General features: G+C 34.9%; 2 pseudogenes; both read right to left on the reverse strand.

The window, feature by feature from the left end:
• Positions 1-109: 109 nt before the first annotated feature.
• Positions 110-18,182, reverse strand: LOC109096461 (annotated as a pseudogene).
• Positions 17,129-21,074, reverse strand: LOC122134336 (annotated as a pseudogene).
• Between the last annotated feature and the right edge of the window lie 2,994 nt (positions 21,075-24,068).

Genomic DNA, 24,068 nt, shown 5'->3' on the forward strand with positions numbered 1-24,068 from the left:
TTGCTCACCAAGGCTGCATTTATTTAATAAAAAAAATACTGTTTTCTATTTGAATGTTTTAAAACGTAATTTATCCCTGAATCTGAATTTCTAGCATCATTACTCCCATCTTCAATGTCACATGATCCTTCAGAATTCATTCTAATATGCTGATTTGTATCATTATAAGTGTGTTTCCCGTCACTTTTGATCAATTTACTACATTGTTTCTAAATAAATATTCTGAACTCAGGTCTAAGTTTGTCTTGAAGGAGTGATTACAGCATACAGCATATAGAGACACTAATGGGATGCATCTTGAGTGACGGCTCAGGACGCACCCCATGTCTCCATCCAGGTTCTCAAACACCTCTCCTCATACGGTCTCATTGTCAGGGTTGAGACAAATCTCAATCATGTTGTACACTGTGTTCTGGCCCCAGTCGTTGTCCTTCGTAGCTTTGTTAAAGTGACGTAACCCATCGTTAGGTTCACCACTGTACCTTTGAGAAGCAGATCAACATTCATGTCCTTACTGCATTCAATTCAGCAATCGAAAGCTAAGACTGATGTCATACATTTATCATATGCATATGGCTAATACAATCAGGTATTACAGAGAAATAATTCACAAACGTTGTTGTCAGTAATACTGTGAAATTTTTTACAATTTTAAATAGCTAAAATGCCCCACGATTCTTCAGAAATCATATTAATATGTTGATTTGCTGCTCAAAACATTCATTATTATTATCAATGTTGAAAAAGTTGTGCTGCTTAATATTTTAGTGGAAATCACGATAATTTGAACAGATTTTTAATTTTAGTTTTAAAGGATAAAGGATTCTTTGTTACATGGAAAGTCCACAGCATTTATTTGAAATATAAATGTTTTGAAACATTGTAAATATCTTTACTGTCACTTTTGAATTAATTCATTAATTAATGTATATATCTGAATAAAAGTATTTATTAATTAATTTCTAATTTTGAACAGTTTGAAACATTATATACATATATATAGTGTATATACACACACACACACACACACACACACTTTATATATATACATATATTTATATAAATAAATCTTTTTTTATACACACACATATATATATATTAGTGCTGTCAAACAATTAATCGCGATTAATTGAATCCAAAATAAAAGCTTTTGTTTACACAAAAAAACACACAAATACATAAAATTATTATATATATATAAATACACACATGCATGTATATATTTTGAAAATATTTACATGCATATATTTACATGCATATATTTATATCATATATATATATATATATATATATATATATATAGTATGCTGTGAATATATAATAACTGATATATTTTTGTAACAGTGTAAAGGTCTTTATGGTCACTATTGAACAATTTATGTCACTCCTTTAAAAAAATGTTAAGTCAATATTTCAATACTTTTTGCATGTTCATGGTTCTCTGAAGTCAGTTAATGGTCACATGACACAAAGGCATGCAAATAAAATGCAACTTGTTTCCGAAGTGTTTTATTTTGATTATAAAATTTTAATTAATTCATAATTTAAAAAAAACTAATTATATGATTTGGTATATTAGCTTTCATTAACTGATGAACCCCCAGGGGTTCACAAAACCTTATATGGGAAACTACCATCATAAAGCATAACCCTCTACTTCATGTTTTATAGTCATACCACAGATAGAGCCCTTTGCAGTAGTTGTATCCAGGCTCAAACTTGGCCCTCGATGAGTGTTTCTCTGCCATCTGGAGGAATCTTGGAACCTCTTCCAGTTTGCCGGCTCTGTGCTGCAGATCAATGAGGCGGGAGAGCATCGGGTAGTTGTCTAGGGGAAGAGATTAAATGAAGTTCATTACAGCTTTCTAGTTGCTTAAGTTTCCCCTGCGTTTCAGATGAGTATCTGGAAGGAAAGCTGAGGGGGCTGCTGCAACAACAGCGTAATCATTTGAAAGGTCAGGAGATGAACGACACACCTGGTTTCCTTTCCAAGAGCTGCTGGAAGTGAAATACAGCCTTTTCATAGTCCTGCTTCCTGAACATAAGATCTGCCATCATCTAACAAACACAGAGAAGAGAAGTTCACCACATACCTGCCTAGCAGAGCTAAAAAAAAGGGTGAAAAAACAAAACAAAAGAGCAGTGGGAGAATATGCAAGTTTTAGTGCAAAAATATCTTAACATAACTGAATTTTAAAAAATAAAACTTTTTGAACGTTTATATGTTACTGTTTAAATCAGTTTCAATGGAGACAATGATTGAGAAAATGAATGGACTGGTCCAGTGGTGTTAGGTTATGAGAGAGGAGCATCTGTTTAAGGAAACTGACCAGTGTAGGCGATTTGTTGACCGGATCGTTCTTCAGAATGGCACTGCACTGCTGCTGACAGGCCTCGACATCATCTAGAGTAAGATACAGCTGAGCCAGTTCCAACATCACCTGATCAAACACACAGACACACACATTTACCTGCACAGCTGTTCACAGGGCACACTGAAACGTCTGCTGCATTTGAAAAGAATCGTTATATTCTGTCAAAAAGTATCACATTTTTATTTGCATGCATTTTTTATTTAAATGCATTCTAATTCATGCATTAAAAAAATTATTCATTTGGCACATGCTTTTAAGTCACTTTGGATAAAAGTATCTGCAAAATGCATAAATGTATATGTACTGTACTTGAATGCTTATAATTAGCTTTGTTGACAAAAGTAAACTGTGCTTAAGTATGAATTAAACAAATAATAATAAATAATAGAAAAAAAGAAATATGTACAATATTTTCATTTTGACAACAACTTAATATAAATGTGTTTTACGTTTAAGTGGTTTTTTTTAGTATAATTGAGGTCATATTTTGAGTCAAATGTTATTTTTATTTTTCATTGTAATTTTTGTTACAATTTCAGTAATTTAGTTGTTTGTCACCCAAGCATTTTTAATAGACTTATGCATGTCTATATAGTTTATGCACACTTATGCACAGGGTTTTAGTTTTAGTTGTGTTAGTAAATCAAATTAAACTAAATATAAAGGAAACATACTGCCTTAGGAACTAGCTGAAACGAAAGGTTTTTATATTATATTTTATTTTAGTTAACATTTAAATAACACTCTTTTGTTTTAATTTTACTTTCAGTTTAAGTTTTGCTTTTGGTCATTATTGCCAATTTTATAGTATTATTTATACTGTTTTGAAATCAAGATGAAATCAAATTTTGTGCTTTTGTGTCAATCCAGTTCCAAATAAAAAGAGAAAATAAAATTAGGTGAAGCGCCTTTGATTTGCAAAGTGTGTACTTCAATGAATTATCCTACTACATTAATCCTCACCACTCACAGTAGCTAGTTAATATATACAAATAAATAAGCTATTCAGTAATATATAATGTAGTGTATATTTATAGTAAGTACCTTTTTTAATACCTGGAAGGCATTTTTAATATGGTCTATGGAGAGATTGATTTATGATGGTTTGCAGTCGAATGCAGGCCTGTGCCGTGTTCAAATGCAGCACCACACATGGACAGATCCAGCTGCAGAGGAACACACTGGACTCACTGATCCGGGCCACACTGACCTTGCTGTCACTTTCACAGTACACAAGCGCCTCTTTGTAGAACTTGACGGCTCGTTCGTAGCAGCGCTGGCTGCTGCAGTGTTTGCCGATTTCGCTGCAGATCTTTGCGGTAAGCTGCTTCTGCGTGGACACTGAGTCAGACTGCTCCTGCTGAACGCGCTTCAGAACCTTCGAGGAGGTTGTGAATGTAAATTGGTCCTGTGGGTTTGAGGTTTTGATGCTTTCATTTTAAAGTGCCCCTACTATGGTTTTTTGAAAATGAGCTTTCATGCAGTGTGTAACACGGCTCTAAGTGAATGAAAACACCCTGCAAAGTTTTAAATCTGAAAGTGCACCGTGTATAAAGTTATTGTCTCTCAAAAGAAAGAGTCGACTCTGAATCATTGAAACGAGTCGTTTTTAAAACGAATCCCAAGCCGTTTCATGCTGACGTCAACATGAAACATTAGCATATTGCCCACCCACTTGTTGGTCTTTTCAGATTGGTCTGACGAAAATGCAAATTCATTCTTTGCCACTAGGTGCTGCTTTTGAAACTTAAAAACAGTGGTTTCCCTGGTAATGGCTGTAAACAAAGCAGCACTGTGCTCACAAACACAGCTTTTATTATCAAATGGAAATTAAATCGACCAATCGGACCAATCACAGCAGATTAGCGTCAGGCAGAGGAAGGGTTTGAAAAAATGACAATGAAAGTGTTTTTTGACCTTGCATGCATGTCAGCCTGTTGTTGGGGACTCCCAAAACCAAAATATGAACCTTTCATTACCCATAATACTAAAAATTATTTTAAAATAGTTTTAGCTAACAATAACAACACTGTTTCAGAGAGAAAGACACTCAACTCACTCTCTGTAAGGACAGTAGCGCTTCATCGTTTTTATTGACTTTGCTCTGGATTTTGGCGAGAAGCACAAGATAGCGACAATCTTCAGTAAGAAGCGACAGTTCATTCACTGAAAAAATAAAGAAAAAAGACGCAACTCATTGCACTTGAAGAAAAGCAACTGCACTGTGTATTACACAATTTTTTTTATTATTAAATGAAGCTAAACCAGCTTCTAAACATCAATCAAAAGTGCACACCCATGTTCTCCCATGACACACCCAAAGGACTTTTCTGACAGTCCTGATGTAATTTGTCAGTCATGTGACATGTTGTTGAATACACACCCTGAAACATATATTTCAGCATTTCTAAGGTGTAGTAAATATAGTGTTAAAATACAAGTGAAAATTCCCAGCAGACATGCAGTATTCCTCTTTATTGCTTAAACACACATTTTATATCTTATCATACTTAAAAACGTCACGGACAAAATCTAAACAAGCTCAAATCTCCACTAATTTTTTAAAAACAATTTGAATGAAGCACTAATAAAAAAATCTCTTTTTAGGGATGACTGAAGTGAGATGTCCCCATTTCACAATAACTTGAGAAATTCTGAACTGTTTCTCACCAGGATCATGTGTGAGAGCCTCTTGCAGGACTTTTTCACAGCGTTCGTACTGTCTGAGCTTCATGAGCAGGTCAGCCAAATCATAACACAGAAAATACTGCTGCCCGCTCTTCAGCGCCGCCTCATAATAGTTAATTGCCTGGGAAAAGTTATATAGAGAAACTGCATTCAGGAAAATGCTCCTAACAAGGAAACTTAAGTTTACTCTTACTGACAATCCCCACTGAATAAGACCTCTTTTTGCATTTTGAAACAGAAATACACTAGCAGTAAAAAGTTTTTGAACAGTAAGAATTTTAATGATTTTTTTTTTCTTCTGCTCACCAATCCTGCATTTATTTGATCCAAAATAAAGCAGTACGATTGTGAAATATTTTTACTATTTAAAATAACTGCTTTCTATTTGAATATTTTTTCAAATGTAAGTTATTCCTGTGATCAAAGCTGAATTTTCAGCATCATTACTCAAGTCTTCAGTGTCACATGATCCTTCAGAAATCATTCTAATATGCAGATTTGCTGTTCAAGAAACATTTATTGTTGTTGTTATCATTATTATTATTATTATTATTATTATTATCAATATTTAAAACAGCTGAGTACATTTTTTTTTCAGAATTCTTTGATGCATAGAAAGATCCAAAGATCTGTTTTCAACATAATAATAATAATAAATGCTTTTAGAGCAGCAAATCAGCATATTAGAACGATTTCTGAAGGATCACTGAAGACTGGAGTAATGATGCTGAAAATTCAGATTTGAAATCACATTAATAAATTACATTTAACAATATATTCAAATAGAAAAGTTATTTTAAAAAATAAAAATATTTCAAAATGTAGTGCACTTCTTTCAGAATGAGCTTCTTGAAAACCCCACTTTGAAAACACACTCTTTAGGTTTAAAAGACATATTACTGCAAAGACTCTTCTTCACTTACCTTCACATAGTTGTGGGTCTTGACAAGTCCTTTTCCAATCTTATTGGCCACAGCTCCATCTTTGGGATTTTTCTTCAGGGTTTGTTCATACACCTCAATGGCCAGCTCCGGCTGTCAGCAGAGAACATTATTTTCATACACAAGCACCAATGTGATGACAAAAAATTATATATATATATATATATATATATATATATATATATATATATAGATATATATATATATATATATATATATATATATATATATATATATATGTGTGTGTGTGTGTGTGTGTGTCCTTCTGAAAGTTAAGGACTCATTAGACGTGACAGATACAATGTTTAGGTGAAAATATTACATTTACATATTTTTAACAGTATTACATACACACACACACACAAAAACAAAAAAAAAAAAAAAAAAATTAGATAGATAGACATGCTTAATTTTTTTCTTAATTGGACACATTTTCCATGTAGTTCTCATTACCATAATGCAAAAAATAAATAAATAAACAAACAAATAAATATATACACAATAAAAACAACATAATAAAATAAAACTGTAATGCAAAACATATATACATTTTATTTGTATATTATTTTTAGACCATTATTATATGTAGAATTTGTTATATTGCCTTTAAATTGCTGATTTAAATGGGGGGAGAAATCACCAGTGAGAGCAATGACAATTAAAGTAGAAATTAGTTTTTAAAATAATAAACTTTAATGATAAAAATGGAATAAAATAAAAACCTTAATGGAACCCTGTATTTAAAAAAAAAGTTCCGGGGTTCCGGAATTTCAATGAATTTTCCAGTCAGATAATGAATCACTGTTTACACTGTGCAGTAAATATTTGCGTGGGGATTGAGAGAGACATCATATTAAACAAAAAACACATATTTGAGTTTCTAAACAAAGATCTTTGCTAACTGCAACATTCAACACAAATGTAAACATTAGAATAAGTAACTAGAATCTCTCCCACCTCCTGAACGGTCATGTAGGCATCGCAGAGTAACAGGCCGGTATGAGGGCTTGGCAGTTTGTCCATCAGATCCCTGATGAGTACAGATACATTAATCTTCTGCATGAATATGAGTGTCTGGTGATTGTTTGCACAGGTGTATCAGAACTTGCTTTAAAGCTTGTCAACACATAAATAACAACCTTAGAGAGGCAGGCCTTGTGTGACACACCTAAACACTATCACTATTACCACACAAATCACTCTGTTTGATGAATTACAGTTATGTTAATAATATTTTAGGGAAAATGTGATTGTCATGAAATATTAAGTTGAATATGGCAAAAAATAAATAAATCATGTAATATAGTAATTATGTATTATTATTATTATTATGCAATAATTATGTAGCATAAGTTTTATATCAAGTATATGTGACCCGGGACCACAAAACCATTTATAAGGGTCAAGTTTTAGAAAATGAGATTTATACATCACCTGAAAGCTGAATAAATAAGCTTTCCATTGATGTACAGGACAATATTTGGCAGAGATACAAGGAATCTGAGGGTGCAAAAAAATCTAAATATTGAGAAAATCACTGTTAAAGTTGTCCAAATGAATTTTTAGCAATGCATATTACTAATCAAAAATGAAGTTTAGATATATTTATGGTAGAAGAAATGTACAAAATATCTTCATGGAACATGATCTTTACCTTATATATTAATGATTTTTGGCATAAAAGAAAAATCAATAATTTTGACCCATACAATGTATTTTTGGCTATTGCTACAAATATACCCCAGAGACTTAAGACTGCTTTTGTGCTCCAGACTCACATATGTAACCTGGACATGAATTTATGATATTCACCCATATACTGTGAAAAACAAATTCTGTAAGCTATAATAAATGTAGTGAATATGAGGAATAAATCTGACAAATGAAAACGCATTACCTATAGCAGCTCACGTAAAGGCGTTTCTCTTTCCTGTGGTTCAGTTAGATGTCTGCCATTTTTTCTTTGGCCTGTATATAGTAGGGCTGCTCTGGCGTGATGTTTCTGAGCATGCTCAGTGCCAGCTCCGTATCTCCTCTCATTAGTGCCAGGTCTGCGTTGGCAATAGTGACTCGAAGCTCCTCTGGAGTGCCAGTGAACTCATTTATGGCATCCTGCATCACTTTAGCTGCCTCGTGCTGGAATTCAGAACAACTTTTAACCCCAAAAACAAAGCACTAGCAAAAATAATATTCATTTTACTACAATACAGAATAACACTAATAAACCACACAATCTTATTAAATAGTGAAGATTTATTAAAGGAATAGTTCACCCAAAAATGAAAAAAATGCTCAAATTTACTCATGCTCCAACCATTCAAGATAGATGAGTTTGTGTCTCCATCAGAACAGATTTGTTGAAGTGTAGCATTACATCACTCACCAATGGATCCTCTGCAGTGAATGGGTGCCATCAGAATGAGAGTCCAAACAGCTGATAAAAACATAACAAGTAGTCCACGCAACTCCAGTCCATCAGTTAATGTCTTGTGAAGAGAAAAAATGCATGTTTATAATAAACAAATCCATCATTCACACATTTTTAACTTCAAAACGTTGCTTCCAGATAAAATATGAGTCCTCTATCCATAATACTGCTTTCTATAGTGAAAAAGTTGTCCTGTCTGAATCAGGAGAGAAATATTCACAGATCAAGCACCATTTACTAGTGAAAACAGTCCAAAACAGTTCTAATTAAATATGTCAATGAATTCTGACATAAGAGGACAACAAGGGATAGACTTTTCACTGGAGGAAGCATTATTCTGGATTATGGCCAGTAGCACAGGTTCATTATGGACTTGTTTCTTACAAACACACAGCTTTTGGCTTCACAAGATGGTAATTTATGGACTACTGTTGTGTGGGTTACTTGTGGATTATTGTGATGTTTTTATCAGCTGTTTGGACTCTCATTCTGACGGCACCCATTCACTGCAGAGGATCCATTGGTAAGCATGCTACATCTCTCAAAAAAAGATCTTATAAATAAACAAAGCTTATAACTAATGAACATAAAATTAACACAATCACAACAAATACTCATTTTTACCTGAACCACTCATACAAGGAAATTAAGAAATGTTTTGGGGAAAAAAACTGTTTTAAAGTTAACCGCTAACCTGTTCTCCATTGAGCCACAAAGTCTCAGCTAGCAGCGTCTGAATGGCCTCCTGAAGCTGCCCCTTCTTCTTTTGAGCCTGAGCTTTTATCAGGTGGTACAGAGGATGCTGGTGGATCTTAGCACAAACAAACCACATATTCAGTCTCATCAAATACATTTCAACTGGTTTCCTTCTGCAGTTCAGTATGGCTGGCAGTGATTTTGTGTCACCTCAGAGTTGTGGCTGAGGCAGAGTTCCAAAGATTGCCCTGCATGAGATGGATCTGAGCCATGAGGAGATGGGCGTCAGCATGGGCCGGGTTCTGATCCAAACAGTGCTGCAGGCTGCTCTGAGCCGCCTCGATATCTCCTGTAGGGGGACAACATATGAAGACAGCATAAACCAGGCTAACTGTAAAAATTGGCCAAAAATAAGAAATTATATCTTATATCTTAAAAAAGTGATTGGACCATTTTTGCATTGTAACATTATTAATTGCATGACAAAATAATACATTTTTTAGTGTTTTATTATTATTATTATTATTTTTACCTCCCAGTATTATCATTACTATAAAATAAATGTTTTATTTAAATTAACAAGACGACAAATGCTGTATAAAGCACTTTGCAATTTAAACCATATATGTTTTTTTTTTTCCATTACAGTAATAAGAATTATTTTTTTGAGAGAGAGTTTATGTAGGACATTTTTTTTGGGGGGTGAGGGGGCAACTGTTTATTTGTCATGAAATAATAATGTTTTATTTTTGCCAAAATACAGTTTCTTCTTCTTTTGTTTCTTTTGATTTTGGGGTGAAATAATATCTGGAAGCAGTCTTATTATCCGGTAACTAAAACTTACACTAAAAACATAAAACATTGTGTTACTTGAAATAAAATAAACGTTAACTAAAATAAAATGAAGTACAAAAAAATATAAAAAATATAAAATCCAAAAATAAAAACTAACTTAAAATATTCATAAAAACCATAATATCTCAGTCATGCTAAAATAATACTGCCTGTGTGGAAGAAGTTTGAGAGATTCACCCAATTAGATCAAGCCAACAATGTCATGATGTCTGATTCTGCTTCTAAAATAAATTAAAAGATACTAATACAATCATACTTTTTGGAAAATAGAACTCAGCCATGTACACACCTGACTGAAATCTGACTTTGGCCATTAGAAAGACAGCCTGCAGCAGTCCAGGCACTACTTTGACCGCCGTGTCCAGCACAGATGTGCAGTGCTGCAGCTGAGGTGCAGGAGGCTGATCTGGAGCTGGAGCCTGCAGCGAAAACAACATCAGCCAATAAACTACACGAGCAATCTTCATCAGCACTCAGAATCAAGGCTGCACAAAAGAGAGTTGCTAGGATGCTGTTATGCAGCATGCAGTGTTCTGACTGTTTGCAAGGCAGCGCAAGGGAGGGAACACCTTGGCAGGAGACAGCTCCAGGTATTCCTTGGCGATCTCGAGCAGGAAGTCAGGGTTGAGCTTCTCAAATTACTCAACGCTGAGAGGCAAACCCTGCAGGGCGGAAAAGTGTGTGTCCACCGTGTCGTTTAACAGATTGGTCGCCTCGTCTGGGGACCGACGCTTTTTCACAGCCAACAGCGCCCGCAGATACAACAGCTCCTAACACACACAAACACACAAGTTAAGCAAACCTTAAAGATGATTCTGTTTATCGTGTGCTTTAAGACCATGTCATGTGCTAATGAACCCGTTCACTAATGTTGTACAGTTTAATTCCCCAGGCAAAGCTCAAAATAAAAAAGAAAGAAGCTTCGTTTTTGTTATACATCGGTTCGTCTACAAATAACAATGTGGCAGCTGCTTTTCGCTAAGCAGATGTGCGTGTTTGTTTAAGCGTGGGCTAAACTGAGTCTCGGTTTATGTAAACAGGCTCTGTTACGCAGTGTGGATGAGTCAATGGGTAAACACAACAGAAGTGGATTAAATAAAAAAACAAAGAAAAGTATTTGTGTAGAATACTATCTATCTTTGATTCAGATTCAACAGCGATTTGGTTTATTAAATCTGTGGAGATATTCTGGAAAGAGTCTCTGTGTAACATTGTTCTGATAGCTCACATAGTTTTTTTAAGATAACATAGTAAGTCACCGAAATGGTTTCTCAACCCTGATTTGCCAATGGACTGCTGGATCTCTGCTAGGAACTCCAGCTGCTGTTCTGCATCCTCTATGTGTCTCTCCATGAGCTGACACCGGATGATACCTGCACAAACAACAAACCCCAAAACAACTCATTTAATGCTTTTTCTAGTAATGCATTTGAAACATCTAATAAAATAAAAAATACACCTGGCATGCTAGACAGCTAGACGTTATAATACTTTTTAATATTTTAACTTAGCTTTTATTTGTCCTTTTTCAGTTTGTTTTAGTAATTATTATTTAAATTTGTATTTTTTTTAAATAATTCTATTCAGCTTTAATTGATTTTTATTTCAGTTTTAGTTTTAGTAATTTTAAGTACATCCACTTATTTATTTCTTTTAGTTGGTTTTAAAGTGCCCCATTATGGATTTTTGAAAATGACCTTTCACGCAGTGTGTAACACAGCTCTAAGAGAATGAAAACATCCTGCAAAGTTTTAAATCTGAAAGTGCACCCTGTATAAAGTTATTGTCTCTCAAAAGAAAGAGTCGACTCTGAATCATTGAAACGAGTTGTTTTTAAAACGAATCCCAAGCCGTTTCATGTCGACGTCATATTGCATATTGCCCGCTCACTTGTTGGTCTTTCAATATAAATACAAAACAAAAATCAAAATCAATATATAAAAATATACACTACATTTACATTTAAAAAATAACCATACCCCTTTAAACAAATCTAAACATTTACATTACATTTACATTTAGTCATTTAGCAGACGCTTTTATCAAAAGCGACTTACAAATGAGGACAATGGAAGCAATCAAAAACAACAAAAGAGCAATGATATATAAGTGCTATAACAAGTCTCAGTTAGCCTAAACACAGTATACGTAGCAAGGACTTTTAAATAATATAAAAAATAAAAATAAAATAAATAAAAAGAAAACAGATAGAATAGAAAAAGAATAGAGTAAGCTAGTGTTAGAGGTCTTTTTTATAATAGTATAATAAATGAAAAGAAAATAGATAGAATACAAAAAGATTAAAGAGGTAGTTATTTTTGTTTATTTTTTTTATATAGAATTAGAATAGTGAGTGAAAAAGTTAGAGGGTCAAATAAAGATGGAAGAGATGTGTTTTAAGCCGATTCTTAAAGATGGCTAAGGACTCAGCTGCTCGGATTGAGTTGGGCAGGTCATTCCACCAGCAGGGAACATTTAATTTAAAAGTCCGTAAAAGTGACTTTGTGCTTCTTTGGGATGGCACAATCAAGCAATGTTCACTTGCAGAACGCAAGCTTCTAGAGGGCACATAAGTCTGAAGTAATGAATTTAGGTAAAGGGGTGCAGATCCAGTGGTGGTTTTGTATGCAAACATCAATGCCTTTGAATTTTATGCGAGCAGCTATTGGTAGCCAGTGCAAATTGATAAATAGAGGTGTGACGTGTATTCTTTTCGGCTCATTAAAAATTAATCTTGCTGCCGCGTTCTGGATTAATTGTAAAGGCTTGATAGAACTGGCTGGAAGACCTGCCAAGAGAGCGTTGCAATAGTCTAGCCTGGACAGAACAAGAGCTTGAACAAAAAGTTGTGCCGCATATTCGGAAAGAAAGGGCCTGATCTTCTTAATGTTGAATAAAGCAAATCTGCAGGAACGGACAGTTTTAGCAATGTGGTCTGAGAAAGTTAGCTGATCATCAATCATAACTCCAAGGTTTCTGGCTGTTTTTGAAGGAGTTATGGTTGATGTGCCTAACTTTGATGGTGAAATTGTGATGAAACGATGGGTTTGCTGGAACCACAAGCAGTTCTGTCTTGGCAAGGTTGAGTTGAAGGTGATGGGCCCTTCATCCAGCAAGAAATGTCTGTTAGACAAGCTGAGATGCGAGCAGCTACCGATGGATCATCAGGATGGAATGAGAGGTAGAGTTGAGTGTCATCAGCATAGCAATGGTATGAAAAGCCATGTTTCTGAATGACAGAACCTAATGATGCCATGTAGACAGAGAAGAGAAGTGGTCCAAGAACTGAGCCCTGAGGCACCCCAGTAGTTAGATGTTGCGACTTGGACACCTAACCTCTCCAAGATACTTTGAAGGACCTATCTGATAGGTAAGACTCAAACCACTGGAGTGCGGTTCCTGAGATGCCCTTTGTCAGTAGGGTTGACAGGAGGATCTGGTGATTAACCGTGTCAAAAGCAGCAGATAGATCAAGCAAGATAAGTATTGAAGATTTGGATTCCGCTCTTGCAAGTCTTAGGGCTTCAACAACTGAGAGCAAGGCAGTCTCAGTTGAATGTCCACTTCTGAAGCCAGATTGGTTGCTGTCAAGGAGGTTGTTCTGTGTGAGAAAGGTAGAGACTTGGTTTAAATACAGCTCGTTCAAGTGTTTTTGCAATGAAAGGAAGAAGGGAAACTGGTCTGTAGTTCTCTAAAAGAGATGGGTTGAGGGTGGGTTTTTTTTAAGGAGTGGAGTTATACGAGCCTGTCTAAATGATGAGGAAAAAACACCAGTATAAAGGGATGTGTTAATGATGTGACTGAGTGCAGGTACAACTGCAGGAGAAATGGCTTGAAGTAGCTGAGACGGAATAGGATCAGGCGGACAAGTTATAGGATGATTAGAAAGAATGAGTTTGGAGACTCAGAGAGTAAAGAGAAGGATGTGAATGAGTGTATGTTGTTTGTGAGATGTGCTTGATGGATTGTGGTGTGGAAATTGTGCACTGATGTTTTTAATTTTATTAATGAAAAACGTGGCAAAGTCGTCAGCTATTAGAGATGAAGCAGGAGGGGGAGGAGGAGGCCAAAGGAGTGAGGAAAATGTTTTAAAAAGCATGCGAGAGTTAGACGAATTGTTAATTTTGTTATGGTAGTATGTCTTTTTAGCAGTGGAGACATTAGCAGAAAAGGAAGAGAGGAGTGACTGATATACATTAAGGTCAGTAGTATTTTTGGATTTGCGCCACAACCTTTCAGCAGCTCTAAGCTTAGAACGGTGTTCGCGTAGAACATCAGATAACCAAGGGGCTGAAGGGGTGGTACGAGCTGGCCTGGAAGACAAGGGGCAAACAGTGTCTAAACAAGATGTAAGAGTGGAGCAGAAAGTATCAGTAGCACTGTTAGCATCAAAAGATGCTAATAGTTTAGGGGAAGGAAGCGAAGATGAAACCATTGCAGATAGCCGGGAGGGGTGAGAGTGAGCGTAGGTTACGTCGAAAGATGACATGTGGAGGGGTAAATGATGTGTCAGGAACCATGTTGAGGTTAAGAGTGAGGAGGAAGTGATCTGAGTTGTGCAGTGGAGTAACCAGTACATGATCAGTGGAGCAGTGTGTCGTGTGTAAATAAGGTCCAGTTGGTTGCCTGATTTGTGTGTAGCAGTAGTTGACACTCGGTTGAGATCAAAAGAGGCAAGCAGAGTGTGGAAGTCAGCAGATAGAGGTTTATCTAGGTGGATGTTGAAATCTCCAAGCATAACTAGGGGAGTACCATCCTCAGGAAAGGTTGAGAGCAGCACATCTAATTCATCCAAAAAGTTACCTAGTGGTCCTGGGGGTCGATAGACAACTACAAAATGTATTTTAAGAGGGTAGGTAACAGTAACGGAACAGTAAACAAAGCAGCATTGCGGTCACAAACGCAGCTTTTATTATGAAATGGAAATGAAATCAACCAATCGGACCAATCACCAAAGATTAGCGTCACGCAAAGGAGGGGTTTGGAAAAATTAATCATTGAGCGAATCGTTTTGGAGTCGTTGAGCAAATAAGGTAAAAATAAATGCATATTATAAGACAATGAAAGTGTTTTTTCACCTTGCATGCATGTCAACCTGTTGTTGGGGACTCCCAAAACCAAAATATGAACCTTTCACTACCCATTATAGGGGCACTTGAAATGTTTAAGCTTTATCTGATATTTAAATATAATATAATTTATTTCAGATTCATAATAATTACCCAAAATGATTTTTAATAGTTTTAGTAAACAACCACACACACTGAATTGTCTGGACATTCTAGACATGTGATAGTTTGATTTGATTCACTCACGTCAGTTCAATGCAAATGTGTAAAAGATTGCTTTTACAAATTGATGGCAACAGCAATTACTAAAGAAAATATATACTGTAAATACAGGTATTGATGATTAAAATCTGAATAACTTTTTTTCATACTGTAAATAATTCATTAGTGTAACTGTAGGCTGCTTTCAGTCGCCACTTTGCACATTAATACGTATATAATTTGTTGTCACAGATGTGCATTTAAAGACATTTTACAAAGGCTTTGAATGTGACTTATTAATCATAATTTATTTGATAAGCACTCTTTATGTCTTTCAAACTGCTCTTACCTATCAAAGCGGAGGTGTTGCTATCATCGAGACTCATTGCTGTCTTATACCATTTCATGGCCTCCTTCACCCTTCCCAGCAGAACCAGCTGGTAGCCCATCTCTGTGGCCAGTTCAGAGTCGCTCAAGGCCTGTGCACCATCCTGTGAGTGTGCTGAAGGACCTTCTCCACTCTTCCACACTGCACAGTGATCACACATTCACATCAACACATCTATCTGCAGCATTATTTCTTTCATGAAACAACAGCTTATCAAAACATGTTATTTCCTGCTCAGTATGGTTTCAGTTGACCACAAAACCAGTCATAAGGGTCAGTTTTTCGAAACTGAGATTTATACATCATCTGAAAGCTGAATACATAAGCTTTCCATTGATGTATGGTTTGTTAGGATCGGAAAGTATTTGGCTGAGATACAACTATTTGAAAATCAGGAATCTGAGGGTGCAAAAAAATTGAGAAATATTGAGAAAATCACCGTTAAAGTTGTCCAAATGAAGTTCTTAGCTATGCATATTACTAATCAAAAATTAAGTTTTTATATATTTACAGTAGGAAATTTACAAAATATCTTCATGGAACATGATCTTTACTTAATATCCTAATATTTTTGGCATAAAAGAAAAATCAATAATTTTGACCCACACAATGTATTTTTGGCTATTGCTACAAATATACCCCAGAGACTTAAGACTGCTTTTGTGCTCCAGGGTCACATATACACACAACCATTCAAAAGTTTGAGGTCGGTAAATCTTTTAATGATTTTGAAATAAGTCTCTTCAGCTCTTCAAGGCTGCATTTATTTGATCGAAATACAATAAATACAGTTATATTGTGAAATATTATTACAATTTAAAATGTAAAAATGGAATTTGTGATGCAAAGTCTTAAGTGTTACACGATCCTTCAGAAATTATTCTAATATGATGATTTGCTGCTCATTTCTTATTATTATCAACGTTGAAAATAGTTGTGCTGCTGCACATTTTTGTGGAAAACGTGAGACATCAGGATTCTTTGATGAAAGAAAGTTAAAAGAAAAAATGTTTAACAGTCATTTTAATGAGATTTAATGTCCCCTTGCTGGTTAGAAGTATTAATTTCTTGCTAAATAAATATATAAATGAATAAATCTTACTTTTGAAGAAGCAAACTTTTGAATGACAGTGTATATATTCACTAATTCATAATCAAATTTATATTCACAAAATATGATTCACATACATAAATGTTGACTGTTTTTACATTTACAAATTTAAACATTGAATCTGAATTGTCAAACATCACCTTTTATCAGATTTCAAGACTTTTCTGACAGGTTTTGATCACAAATACATCCAAAATATGAAGCAGAACTTCATGAAGGACTTACGCCAGGTTGAAGTCTAATAATTCAACAGGCACAAAATTAAATGCAGTATTCTTGTGACATACACTTTTCATTGCGCTCCATCTGACCCCATAATGAATGACTTTTCTGGCATTTAATCTGAGTAAAGACACATATGTTTGTAATGCCACACCTCTTCAACATCTCCTTCCCTGCAGAGAGCCTCCAGGTTATTTTGATCTCGCTGGAGAAGCCTGAAGTTCAGAAAGTCAAAGTCTGTTCTAAGACATGCATTTATGTATTAACATAAAGCATTTTTTTCCTGATTATTATTTTAATATCCATTATAAACATTACCTTATTCTGTGTCAAACACCACATTATAAAACTTTTCTGCTTGTTTATTTCATCAAACATTTTAAGCAGCTCACACACATCACCAGCTCTATTCAGGCATATGTGACTGTCATCAGTTTTTATTGCAGAAGAATCTTATTATATTGTGTTTCATGTTAAACAGCTAAACTTTAGACAGTCCTTTTCATGTTAGAGTACGATTCATTTCAAGGAATCAGTTTAAATGAATCAAAACTTTGTTTGCATCAGCACAGCAGTTCCTACATTATATTTTCATGTTTTAAAAATGTTTTTAAAAAGTATATGGAGCTGAATGTTATGGTGTTTATTATTTCTTTAGTGCTATATTCATGCATATCAATGAAAATTGATAAATATTATTCTTCCTTGTGTATCAATGATTATTTGATTGAGATTTTTTCAAGTATGTTACTTCTTGCATGATTTTTTTATCTGTAATGAATGATTAGTTTAAAGTATAGTCCCTCTGATTTACTAAATGTCTCTTTAAAGCAATTTTAGAGCAAATACTGTACATAAATCAGCTTGAATAATCACAATCCATCTTCGCCTGAGAGAAGTGGTTTTCACACAGACCTGTGGAGTTCGTACAGCTCTTAGTGATTAGTCTAAAAGGCTCTTTTCATTCTGTCGCTCACCGGCCCTCATCCAACAGGGAAAGAGAAACAATGATCCAGTGTTTCATGGAATCACATCTAATTTCCATTTGCACTTGAATGCAGCTCGCTTCTGAAAGTCTTTGAGAGCTTTTAGGGTGCATTTATGTATTTAAAAAACAACAAATATTACATAAACCATTAAAAAAGGTTTTACCTCTGAGCTGCATCCACAGTTTGTTCCCAGTCCTGTAGCATCAACAGCAGCTTCATCTTCTTAACCAGGGCAGGCAGAAAGGACGGGTAACTCACAATCCCCTGGTTGATGGTCTCTAAAGCACCAGAATAATTCTGACAAAATTCATAATAATGTACCTGACAGAAAGACACAATTAAAGCATTACAAAACAAACTGCATTGCCTTTCATTTATGCACAATTGCTATTTAATTGCCATTAAAATAACGCCTACTTCTTTTTCATTATCGCTAACATAGTTTCCCATGTTTTTTATATTTTTGAGATGAAGACATGAAATTTCACTTCAACATTTATCAGCCTCTGAATCACTTACTTTAAGTTGATTCTAAATTGAAGTATTTTAAAAAGCATTAATATAAAAAAATACACACATCACATTTAAGATGTAAACCTTTGACTAAAAATGTGCATCTCTATAAGTGAACATCGATCATGAAATATATGTTTGCTGAATTATTAAATGGTGATCAGAAATGGAGTTACCTTCCCCATCAGAGCAAAAATGTCTCTTTTCTCCTTCAAGGACTTGTCAAAGTATTTCCCAGACTTCTTTGTTAGATCGTAGATCAATCCAGCCTTTCAGTATAATTCCCTACAAAACAATGATCCCAATATTAAATAAACAGCTAAATATGTGGACAATCTGGAAATCATCAGTGTTATTAGTTATTAGATACTTTTATAATTTTTATTAATATTTAAAATTAGATTTTTCGTTTTCATTAGATTTTTAGTAATTGTGTTTTTTTTTTAAAATATTTGTTTTATTTTCTATTTATTTTAGCACATTAAACTAAGTTAACTAAATAAAAATGTTTTTTTTTTGTTATAATATATAAACTATAATAGCCCTGATAATCACTACTAATTTAAAGTAGGGCCATACTATACTTTTGGACCCCTGATGTCTAAATACATATTAATGTATACTTTTTATGAACTGAAACGGTCATAGTTTAGTGTTTTATGATCACCATGAATGAACAGGCCAAATTTAATAATTCATCTTGCTGCAGAATTTGCAAGATGCTGAATTTTTTCCCTTCTGATGCAGGCAGACTGATCAGTCCTTTTGCCATCATTAAAAGCCGCCTCAGCACAAATCTAAAGGGTAGATGCATTAGAAAAGTTCACCTCTTTAGAGCCACTGGAGATCTTGATCATTCTATCTACACACTCTCTGGCTTTGAGCCACAGCAGCATGCCAGCGTCATACAGAGCTTTGGGACTCGCCGTCTTCCTCTCCTCCTTCACTCTTCCATCCAGCTCCTGGATCACATCACAGTCTACAGGCAAGACACCTTTTGTCATTATTTATTCACATTCATATCATTCCAACCCTGTATGCTTATAAATGTTCCATGCAACACAAAGGATTTTTAAAGACATTTAATACTGACAACTCCAGTCCAGCAGTTAACATCTTGTGATGTAAAAAGCTGCATGTTTGCAAGAAACAAATCATTAAGATGTGTTTAACTTCAAACCCTTGCCTCTGGCTAAAATACACGTCCTGTATTCATAATATTGCTTTCTTCAGTGAAAAAGTAATCTCGTTTGAATCAGGAGAGAAATATGCAGAGATCAAGCACCGTTTACAAGTTAAAACAGTACAGTATATGTGGGTAGATTCTGATGTGAGATGACAACAGAGGATGGGATTTTCACTGGAGGAAGTGTTACTATGGATTATGTTGTATTTTGGCCAGAAGCAACAGTAGCTTCACTAGAAACATCTACAACACGACTGGAGCACTTCTCCTGGCAGTAGTATGAGATCAATGCCTGAAATTTACAATAAATTCAGCAGGGTTAACCGAAAATACTGTATGTTTAAGCTGATTAACTGAGTCAGTCCTACAATGATTCCAATATACTGGAAAACCATTATTAAAAAAGCAACTTTTCAGATCATAACTTCACTAGTTATAATATTAAAAATATTATAGGTGTTTCTTTACTCTGTTAAACGTCCCATATCATATTAAATACACACATTTCTAAATAAGCCTCTGATAAAAGATCAACATGTCACAACTGTGCTGTTATATCTGTCACCTGATTAACAGTTTAGACTTTTTTTTAGCAAGTAAAAGGCCTTTTAGCTAAATTGTAAAAACGTCCACCTTTAGCTCGTGGTCCACGTGACTTTGTGCTGTGAAATCTTTACTGTTTTCATTAAGTAAACGTAAGAATAACTTCTATATTGTTAGTAATATTTCAAGATGAGCACGTACTGGACTGAACTTGGGTTTAATTAATTATCCGTACTAAAAAAAAGGGGAGTTGAAATGTAGGCATCACCTTAAGGCTCTTGAGGAACGTGTTTGTTTATTTCTCAATCCTCATTGTGAGCTCCATCGCTATATCATATTATTATATGAGCCATAAACGCGTGATGTAGCAAATATGACTATATAGAACACAGTATACACGCATTTTCTTTTCGTTTATATTTTGTCTAAATGTTCACTAAACTGTTCCTGTGTCAGGCTTTACAGGTTTGCTTGTCCAGTAACAGTGAGTTAACGTACGTTTCTTTGAGTATGACTGCATCAACTTGTATTTCATTTATTGTTTTTTTTCCTCTTACTTATGCTGATATGAAACATCTCACAAACTAACGTTACATGTATTTCCACAAAACATTCAGGTGCTCCGCTGCATTATTATTATTAAGAGCACCACGCGATCATTTTTCGTGACTTACAAGCGCGCATTCCTCATCATCAACCCCCGCCATAATGTCACACACTGCAGCTGCCAAAACAACCCTGGAAACACACAAACCAGACGATTGTGTGCGGAGAGGGTCTTTTATCCCGTTCTAGCCATCTTTGATAAACAGATGAAGCATCATAGTAACCAAACAAACACCGCTATTTCCGATTGGAAACCAGGAAGTGACGAGTCAGTGATACAGTGGCGCACTTCTACGTGCTTACCACAGGGTGGCGCCACAATCTCGTTTTTATTCGGAGCTTAGAAACGTGTAGACATCGATTACAAATATTTAGAACAAATACATTTATGTGAATATATATTCATGTGGCGTTTCTAACATCAAAAGATGTCATTTATTAATAAAATATTTTATTAAAAATGACTAAATTATTTTCTGAATGACATCTACCTGGTTCACCTGCTGACCTCCACTGAGGTGATGCTGGACTTTGGCTCGTTCCCCTTTTGCATTGATCTGCATGTTAAAGTGAGGTCGGGCTGTTTTGAATAGATGCAAACTGTGCTGCTTCAGTCTCTGAATCTCTGAGCTGAATGTGGTCAGAGCTTGAATTTCATTTCAAGGAATTTCAGTAAATACAGTACTGCTGTGAAATATTATTACAATTTCACATAAGTGTTTTCTATTTGAATATGTTTTCAAATGTAATGTATTCCTGTGATCAAAGCTGAATTTTCAGCATCATTACTGCAGTCTTCAGTGTCACGTGATCCTTCAGAAATCATTCAGATATGCTGATTTGATGTTTATGAAACATTTTTTATTATTATCAACTTTGAAAACATTGTGCTGCTTGATATTTTTGTGGAAACCGTGATGAAACACTGATAAAAGCTTCTTTTTTTTATTTTTTTTTTTTTAATGAATAAGAAAATAGATAAATGAAAAAAAACTGCTGAACAGTATATGATATGAAACACTTTTTTAAATAGCCTAGGGCACAATACAGATTTATGTCTGGTACAAATGATTTTAATAATTATAATCTTTGGTATTTCATAAACTCGCTATCAGAGGCCATTCAGCCCGCTTGACTCCTGCTGTCCAGTTCACATCGTACGCACAGCATGTGAAATGGAAATGTGCTCTCATCCTCATCAGCCTTAATGAGAGACTCGGGGCTTACACAACCCAGTTTGAGCTCATTGATCACGTAAATCAGCTCTGGTTTGTCCTGGACGCCGGTGTCCTCAGCCCTGGTCCCAGTCTAAACACACAGGGCCATGCATTCTGTCCCGAAGGGGGGCCTTTCTGATAACAGCTCCATATACAGTACACACTGACAGATAATCATTATCAGCAGCAGCAGACATCAAACGCACAATGATCAGACTGCTGTCCGCACACGACGGTCTGACAGTGATACTCATCATACGTACATCAGTTCTGAATGACTGAGAAGGTTTGGATTTTCCATAATTGAGAAACTACTTAAAGAATCCGTGCACATAAGGAACAGGGATTTCTTTATAACGGAGCACTTTACAACCTGTTTACGCCAAGAGGATAACATTTTAAAAATGTTATCCTGTCAAACGATAAAGTGCTGTCAAGCGATTAATCGCGATTAATCGCATCCAAAATAAAAGTTTTTGTTTAGATAATATGTATGTGTACTGTGTATATTTATTTTGTGCATATTTATACACACACATACAGTATATATTTACAAAAATATTTACATGTATTTACATGCATACATTTATATTCATATAATTTGCATTATAAATATATTTAATCTATAAACATAACATATTTTCTTAAATATATCCATGCATGTGAGTGTAACTATATATGCCTACACAGTACATATATTATGTAAACAAAAACCTGTAACCTTTATTTGGATGTGATTAATTGCGATTAATCGTTTGACAGCACTATTTAAAAACCTTATTTTTCAGGTAAGAATGGGCGCGGTGCAGGGTTGCCAGATTTTCAGAATAAAAAAAAGTAAAAATGTTTTTTTGTTTGTATGTTTATTTTGGTAAAATTCGTATTCCAGGGGCTAAATATCACATTATTTGGGTCGCTTCAACCCGTGGACATGGAAAACTGTGGACTTGTCAACAACTGCGTTGATGTGCTAGACTTCCAGTTTCGCTTCCAGTTATTTCTCATGCACAAAAACAGCCCATATAATGTTGCTTGATATTGCAAACTGGCATTTTTCATCATATTGTTGTAAGTCATTATCATAATCATAAAAACACTCTACTGTACTTTACTATTCGTATTTATTTACCTACTGAAAATAATGAATGGTACTGTAAGTCTCGCACATTCAAAGAAAACAGATTACTTTCGCGGTTGCAAAATAAGGTGGATCGTGATAAAGACAGAGATTGTGAACACAGTCTGGTGAGATGGCTCAAGATAATTACACCAAGTCATTCGTTAGTCATTGTTTGTCTAGTTATCCAATCATATGTCCTGTTGAGGCAAACAGCTAACATATTATTATAAGAACATTTTTTGAATGTTCACATTATGAAAACGTCATTTTTTTAAACAGTTTAGAGATGTCTATTTTCTGGGGTATTGCAAATGTTAGAGATTAAGGAAAATAATTGGAATGTTACCTTTGAATGTTCTCTGAACATTCTGAAACAAGTAGGAAGTAGTAACGTTTAAATAAAAGTTAAACATGTCTAGATGGATTTGTTTGTTACAAAATATGCAGCTTTTTGCTCCACAAGATGTTAACTGATGGACTGGAGTGGTGTGGATTATTGTGATGTTTTTATCAGCTGTTTGGACTCTCATTCTGACGGCACCCATTCACTGCAAAGGATCCATTGCTGAACAAGTTCTACAAATCTGTTCACATGAAGAAACAAATTCATATACAGTTTTTCGATGACATGAATGTAAATACATTTTCAGCAAATGTTCATTTTTGGGTGAACTATTCCTTTAACAATTAATGCACATCATGACATTTCCATTCGATGTTTCAATGCAATGCCCCAAAATTCACAAAAAAATATGTGGATTGAAACAACGAGAAGGTTTGCTGCTGGTGAAGATGTTGCGCTTTTATGACCTCAGTGTCAAAAGCACTTTAACACGTTTAGGCCAATATACACAATTACTCAGACAGCCCAGGCTCTGATCAATATCACAGTGAGTGCTCTTGCACATTTACAACAGCTC

The sequence above is a fragment of the Cyprinus carpio genome, chromosome B9, assembly GCF_018340385.1.
Source record: "Cyprinus carpio isolate SPL01 chromosome B9, ASM1834038v1, whole genome shotgun sequence".
NCBI lineage: Eukaryota > Metazoa > Chordata > Actinopteri > Cypriniformes > Cyprinidae > Cyprinus > Cyprinus carpio.